Here is an 8,182-nt window from a genome sequence, read left to right as displayed (position 1 = left end):
GGATCAACATTGATTTATACCTTTCTCTTCTCGGTCTGACGAAGTCGAAGTCTTGAAATTCAAATCTGTTCATACTCAATCTGGTAATGACAATATCGAGGAATACAATATCAATACACCACTCAAATCAATACTGGATATAATCAGAACTCAATCTAATTCTGTTTTAACGGCATAACTGCACAATTTCAATATACCCAGCAATACACATATCAACAGATACAAATCTCAACTCATGATTGATAACAATACAAATCTTATATCAAATCTCAATCAAATCTATTCTGAAAATCATAACAATTTCATACGGTATCTGTTCTTCAATCCGATCTCGATTATACGATGTCTACTATGTCAAGAACGCCATATATCAATCATATCTGATTCTGGCAATATCAAAATTTCAAATCATATCAAAAACATAAGAAACTTACGTCTAATTGAAGCTCTCGTCGATAGAAACTCAGTACTGAAGTCGGATTAAAAATCAGACGGGCGGATCTTGCGTGAATCACAAATCTCTTGTTTGAAGAACTTAAGCTTTCTCCCAGCTATTCTTTTCGTTTTCTTCCACTGAATCTGAAGAATTGCATGATGCATTTATATATATTGCATGACACAAGGGCTAGTGGCTTCATCCTTATGCTGCACGTCTCGCGTATATGCGCGTCCCTCCTCGGCGCATATGCGCGAGACATTCTGTCTCGGCGCGTAACCTCACGGCAGCTCGCTCATATGCGCGCCCTCGCTCGGCGTATATGCGCGAGGTTCTTTGCAATTCTCTGCCATACTCGCGCATATGCGCCGGTCCTTATCGCACATATGCGCGAGGTTCTCTGTCTACCTCGCGCATATGCGCTCGGCGGGGTCGCGCATATGCGCGAGGGCTCATCCTCGCACATAACTTCAATCTTATTTCCGGCTTTCCCGGTCTGATCCGTTCCGTCTATAATCACTTCAATTATCAACAAATCATTTCAGATTACAATAATCAAAATCTCGGGCATTACATTTCTCCCCCCCTAAGATACGATTTCGTCCCCGAAATCACAGGCAATCAAATCATATCAGAAAGAAATGTATAATAGAAGTTAAACAGAAAACTCACATCAGTGAAACAACTCGGGAAATCTCTGTCTCATGTCTGATTCGATTTCCCATGTAGCTTCTTCGATGCTGTGACAACTCCACTGAACTTTCACAAGCGGAATAGTCTTCGTTCTGAGCTGCTTTTCTTTACGATCTAGAATCTGTATCGGCTTCTCAAAGTAACTCAGTGTCTCATCAAGTTCCGCTCGTCTGGCTGAATGACATGTGAAGCATCGGGAAGATATTTCCTCAATAACGACACATGAAAGACATCATGTATTCCAGATAAAGAAGGCGGTAGTGCGAGTCGATAGGCACGATCTCCTATCTTCTCGAGAATCTCATACGGCCCAATATATCGTGGAGACAACTTCCCTTTCTTGCCAAATCTGACAACGCATTTGAAAGGAGAAATCTTCAAAAATACTCGGTCTCCTGCCTCAAATACCAACTGTCTACGTCGAACATTGGCATATTTGGCATGTCTGTCTTGAGCTGCCTTCATCCTCTTTTGAATCAGCTTCACTTTTTCAGTCATATCTCTGATCATATCAGGTCCAATCTCAGGTCCTCAGAGATATCGTCCCAATACAGAGGGGATCTGCATTTCTTACCGTACAACGCTTCAAATGGTGTCATCTCAATACTCGTCTGATAGCTATTGTTGTACGAGAACTCACAAAGTGGCCAAGATTCTTGCTAACTAGTGCTAAAATCAAGCACTACAGCTCTCAGCATATCTTCCAGTGTCTGGATAGTCCGCTCTGACTGTCCGTCGGTCTGTGGATGATATGCGGTACTCAGATGTAACTTCGTACCTAGAGACTGCTGTAAACTCTGCCAAAAGTGCGAAGTAAACCGAGGATCACGGTATGAAACAATCGACTTTGGCACTCCATGCAATCTGACCACCTCTCTGACATAGATCTCTGCCATCTGGTCATGTCTGTACGTCATCTTGTACGGAATAAAACATGCAGATTTGGTCAATCTATCAATCACGACCCAAATCGCATCACAACCTCGGGAGGAACGCGGTAGCTTTGTCACGAAATCCATGGAAATATGATCTCATTTCCATTCAAGAATGGAAAACCTCTGTAATAGACCTCCTGGTTTTTTTCTTTCCGCTTTCACCTGTTGGCAATTCAGACACTTGGATACAAATTCAGCAATATCAGCTTCCATCTGTTTCCACCAAAACTGTCTTTTCAAATCATTATACATTTTTCTGCTATCAGGACGAATATTGAATCGACTACTGTGCGCTTCTGACAATGTCTGTCGTTTCAAATCTGAAACATCTGGCACAACAAGACGATTATTCACATAAAACACACTGTCACGTACCTGATATTCTGACTGATGCACTGCTCGGACCATCGATATTGAGTTCTGAACGTTCGGATCAACTTTCTGAGCCGCTTTAATTCTCAAAATCAGCTCTGGTTCGGCCTGCACAATATAAATTCTCCACGGTCTACTATCTGTTTCAAACACGGATTCAGAACAACAGCAATATTCAATCAGATTCGAAACATCAATCATCGATAATATCTGCTAAACTCATAAAACTGTGAATTTCTGACACTAATGTCGGTCTTAGCTAACTGATCACGTCTTCAACTTATTCAGGTCAACCATTATACCATCTTCGAATATACTGTGCCCCAAACATACAATCTATCTCAGACAAAACTCACATCTTGACATTTTTTCATGCAATTTCTCTGTTCTCGAAGTATTCAACACAATTCTCGAATGTTCGGTATAATCAGTCATACTCTTCGAATATATCAGAATGTCATCGATAGAATAATCATACAATCATCAAAGTACTTCTAAATACACGATTCATTAACCTCTAAACATAACTGAAATACCCCAAGGAAAACACTTGGTCTAATGTAACTCTTGGCCGGTAAATATTCAGACTGTTCTTTCAACTCTTTCAATTCAATCAGTACCATTCTGTCCAGTATTTTCAAGATAGGAACTGTACCTGGTACGCATTCAATGCTGAAATCTATCTCTCTGACTAGAAGCAATTCTGAAATCTCATCTAGGGAAAATATCAGCAATTCATATATCACTGGCAAATCAGCCAATGATAGGCTCGATTTCAGTACGCCAACTGAATACATAAGGAATTCCTATGTTCCTTTCTGTAATCATCGAGTCATAAACATCACAGATATCAAAGGAATTCTAGATCTAGAATCCTTACCGTAAAATTTTCACTCTTCAGCCTTCTCAGGTCTGAATCTCACAATCTCATGGACACAATTCCACGGTAGCTCTGTACTTGGTCAACATATCAATACCGATAATACAGTCAAAATCAGACAACCCAAGTACAATATCATCTAACTCAATCTCATGTCTGTCATACTGTAGTATACCATGCCTAACAGATGTCACTGATACAAAACATCTCCTCAAAGGTGACGAGCTAAATACTACATCAGATAATGCCTCAATAGACAAAATATATATCAACACAATTCGTTCAAAGATAATCATATGGAATGCATTAGTATCTGTCAATACATATGCAGAATAACCACAAAGGAAACAATTACCTGCCACCATATTATTAGATGTGTTCTGGGCCTGTTTCTCGGTCAATGTAACACTCTGGCCTACTGTCTAGGATGGTTGGCTACCTGTCTGGCTTCCTCCTGGCCTTGGCTTGTGACTGAGGAGTCGTCGGTGGTTGAATAGAGTGAACAAGAGATGATTGTCTATCAGGCTGTGCCACGGATCCAGATAATTCTGTTCCCTGGGATCCTTGGGAACCTCGCTATGGACAAACTCTTGCAAAGTGTCCTGACTGTTTGCAGATGCGGCAACTACCAAACACCCCTCGGCATTGCCTCGGTGGAATGTCTTCCTCCACAAGTTCTGCAATAAACCTCTATATAACTCTAGCTAGAATCACTGGAGCTAGATGAACAACACCCTAACTTCTTAAACTGTTTCCTTCGAGCTTTCAGAAAATCTTTCTTTCCACCACCACTACTACCGCTATCAAATCTAGACGGTGATTGCAAGAATTGAGCTGGAGGTTGTTGCTGTTTCTGTGGTTGAGCAACATACGACATTCCTTGCTGTTGGATCAAACTTACCTCAGCTCCATTTTCCCTGTTTAAGGCGTCAGCAAAATTATGGGGTCGCTCCACATTTACCAATGCAAATATCTCAGGATTCAATCCATTGATGAACTGATCAGCTACAGCTTCATCATTCCCAGCCACATGAGGAACAAAACGTAGTAAGGTAGAGAATTTTGCTATATATCCTTCAATATTCAGCTGACCCTGTTTCAAGTTGGCAAACTCTATACTCTTGTCCTTTCGGTACGATACTGGGAAAAACCTTTGATAGAATTCAGCTTTGAAGATTTTCCACGTAATCACAGTACCACGCTGTTCTAAGGCTTCCTTGGTTGCGATCCACCAACTCTTCGCGACCTCGTGTAGCTGGTGCCCAATCAGTTTAACTCTACGTTCATCTGGGTAATCAAGTGAATCAAACAGCATTTCTATATCGTCTAGCCAACTCTCACAATCAACAGTCGTCTCAGTACCCTTCAGAATCGGCGGTTGAAATGACTGAAACCTCTTCAACAGTGCTTCCATTGGAGTTGCGGACATATCCATCTGATTAGTCAAGGTACTACCCGGTTCTGGGATTCTTCGAAGAGGTATATCTGATTACCAAAAGAATTAGTAACCAAATACAACAAACTTGTTTCAGTCCTCCTCTGATCATCTTACTGCTGATCAAGAATCAGTTCTGATTCATTCTCAAATAATACATGCTTACAATCAAATCAGATAATCAAGTAAACATGCAATTTCAAAGCAGTAAACTATACTGTCATGCTAGCATGCAAGAGCAGGAAAGAAAACTCAATCTACCCCGCTCACTAGCTCCTATCTCAGTCTAAGGTAACCTACTGCTCTGATACCGCTTGCTGTGGGGACCCGGACGCTAATTCATTTCTTAACCATCTTTGGGAATAATTAACTCAATTAAGATAAACAGGGTCTAAAATTTTTTTTAAAATACAAGTGCGAAAACGTAATGTAATCAATCTGATATACATATCAAAAGTAAAGTACATGTCTTGTACTCAATACATTAAAATCAAACTAGGGTTCAACTACTATATATCAAGTGCTGAAACCTATTCTACTTCTGGGTCCGAATCTCCACGCTAAAATATAATCTCTCATCCTCGTCTTGACCCTGATTCTATCCCACCTGTTGTCATGCACACATACAAACACAACAACACCCTGGATAACTCCGGTGAGAAATACATTCCCAGTATAAATCATGTATACATGCAATCATATAAACAGATATAAAAGCATGAAACAAATGTCAATAACATGTATCAAATCTGAAAGACTGAATTGATATAACACTGTAAATTAAACTCCGACTCATACTCTCTGACTCGACTCGTTCCTAATCTAGGGATTCCGATCTGAATAAGAACGTAACAATCTCCCACCTACTCTCCCGATCTCGGTGGCGGTACGTTCTTATTTACGGACTTTGGTCCTGTCCATATCGAATCTCGGCGATAGAAGTCGCTCTACTCCTAGGCAACATCGATATGACCAAACGTCCGGTGTCTTGGCACCTCTGCCAAAGACTTGGCCTCTCCGCCAAATTGGCATCTCCGCCAAATTTCAGGCACATCAGCCTAAGGACTAGGCACATCCGCCCATGACTCCTCACATAACATTTGCTTAACTATAAATCAATAGAATAAGCATAATAATCTAAAACATTGCAACATATCGAGGCAATGACAATCAAGTATGTGATTTTGGGAAACTCAAGTTAAATCAAACTCGAGTTGTGCAATCCCGGATCAACATTGATTTATACCTTTCTCTTCTCGGTCTGACGAAGTCGAAGTCTCGAATTCAAATATGTCTATACTCAATCTGGTAATGACAATATCGAGGAGTACAATATCAATACACCACTCAAATCAATACTGGATATAATCAGAACTCAATCTAATTCTGTTTTAACGGCATAACTGCACAATTTCAATATACCCAGCAATACACATATCAACAGATACAAATCTCAACTCATGATCGATAACAATAAAAATCTTATATCAAATCTCAATCAAATCCATTCTGAAAATCATAATAATTTCATACGATATCTGTTCTTCAATCCGGTCTCGATTATACGATGTCTACTTATGTCAAGAACGTCATATATCAATCATATCTGATTCTGGCAATATCAAAATTTCAAATCATATCAAAAACATAAGAAACTTACGTCCAGTTGAAGCTCTCGTCGATAGAAACTCAGTACTGAAGTCGGATTAAAAATCAGACGGGCGGATCTTGCGTGAATCACAAATCTCTTGTTTGAAGAACTTAAGCTTTCTCCCAGCTTTTCTTTTCGTTTTCTTCCACTGAATCTGAAGAATTGCATGATGTATATATATATTGCATGACACAAGGGCAAGTGGCTTCATCCTTATGCTGCACGTCTCGCGCATATGCGCGACCCTCCTCGGCGCATATGCGCGGGACATTCTGTCTCGGCGCGTAACCTCACGGCAGCTCGCGCATATGCGCGCCCTCGCTCGGCGCATATGCGCGAGGTTCTTTGCAATTCTCTGCCATACTCGCGCATATGCGCCGATCCTTGTCGCGCATATGCGCGAGGTTCTCTGCCTACCTCGCGCATATGCGCCCGACGGGGTCGCGCATACCTCGCACATAACTTCAATCTTCTTTCTGGCTTTCCCGGTCTGATCCGTTCCCTCTATAATCACTTCAATTATCAACAAATCATTTCAGATTACAATAATCAAAATCTCGGGCATTACAGCTGCCGTGTGAACCAGGCCATGATGCAAACCCAGGAGAGTCTGAATCATGGTTCAATAAGGCCCAAGAATGGCTAGCCATAGCCAAGGACAGATCGGGTGTCTAGGATTGATTAAGGGGTGCGCGAGCGTGGTGTTTCGAGTGGCCTGGGCACGTCCGCTTGCATGTTACTATAGGCCCTTGTTAGGTCGGTCCAAGAGGGTTTGGTCTTAGTCCTAGGTTGATTGGTTAGGGCCTCGTCCGGCTGGTTTGGGTTAAGGCCGAGTATTTGTCTTGGTTGTGGAATAGGATTTCGGCTCACGTGTACAGGAAATTACAGCAGCTTTTCAGGAGCCCTTCAGGGTCCTAAACGGTTTTCATTAGGCTGTTTAAGGGCTGGTCATGTGTGGTTAAGTCATGGTTTAAGTTTGGGAAAGTTTGGTTGAGTTTCGGGTTGATTCAGGTTAAAACCGAGACTCCGGTCCAAGTTTTAAAACGAATTAGAGAATTTAATGAATGGACTCAAGTTTATGTCTAAGAAATGATTGAAAGTATGTTTTAAGGTGTTTTGATAAGTTTGGATGGATTCAGATCGAAGTTTAAGATCTAGGGGTAAAATGATCAAATTAGGGTTTCACGGGCAAAATGATCATTTCGCATCTGAATTGAGTTAGCAGTATGCATGTTTAAAATGTTTATTTTATATAAATATGGAATTTTTATATAAAAAAATGCTGAAAATACGTTGCATGCTTGTTTTCAAAAAAATGTATGTATATGCATGATATTTTATAAATGATGAATATGATGACATGTTTGAAGGAGATGACTTGATTGTGACAAATATGAACACGAAACATGCAAGACCAATGCTCAGTTTACGGGTGAGAGTGTCACTGATGTCCCCGTCGCCTGGCCGGTACCATGATTATACGTATATAGATCCATCGACCAATAGCTGATACGAAAGTCACAACTAATGATCTTAATTCAATAAAAAAAAAAACGAATACGTATATGATGACATGATTTGAATAGAATATGTTTATGTTTATGCTTATGCTTTTGAAGATCATGAAAGTTATTTTAATTACCGTACTTTTCACTGTTGCTTGATATGTATATGTACTTTGTTATACGGTTCAGGTGTGTTAAGTCTTTAGACTCACTAGATATGATTGATGCAGGTTAGCATGCTGTTGAGGAGATTGGAGGTGCTGAGGACTGAGTGG

This window comes from Primulina tabacum, chromosome 3 (genome assembly GCF_025594145.1).
Source record: "Primulina tabacum isolate GXHZ01 chromosome 3, ASM2559414v2, whole genome shotgun sequence".
Lineage (NCBI taxonomy): Eukaryota > Viridiplantae > Streptophyta > Magnoliopsida > Lamiales > Gesneriaceae > Primulina > Primulina tabacum.
This window is presented reverse-complemented; position numbering follows the sequence as displayed.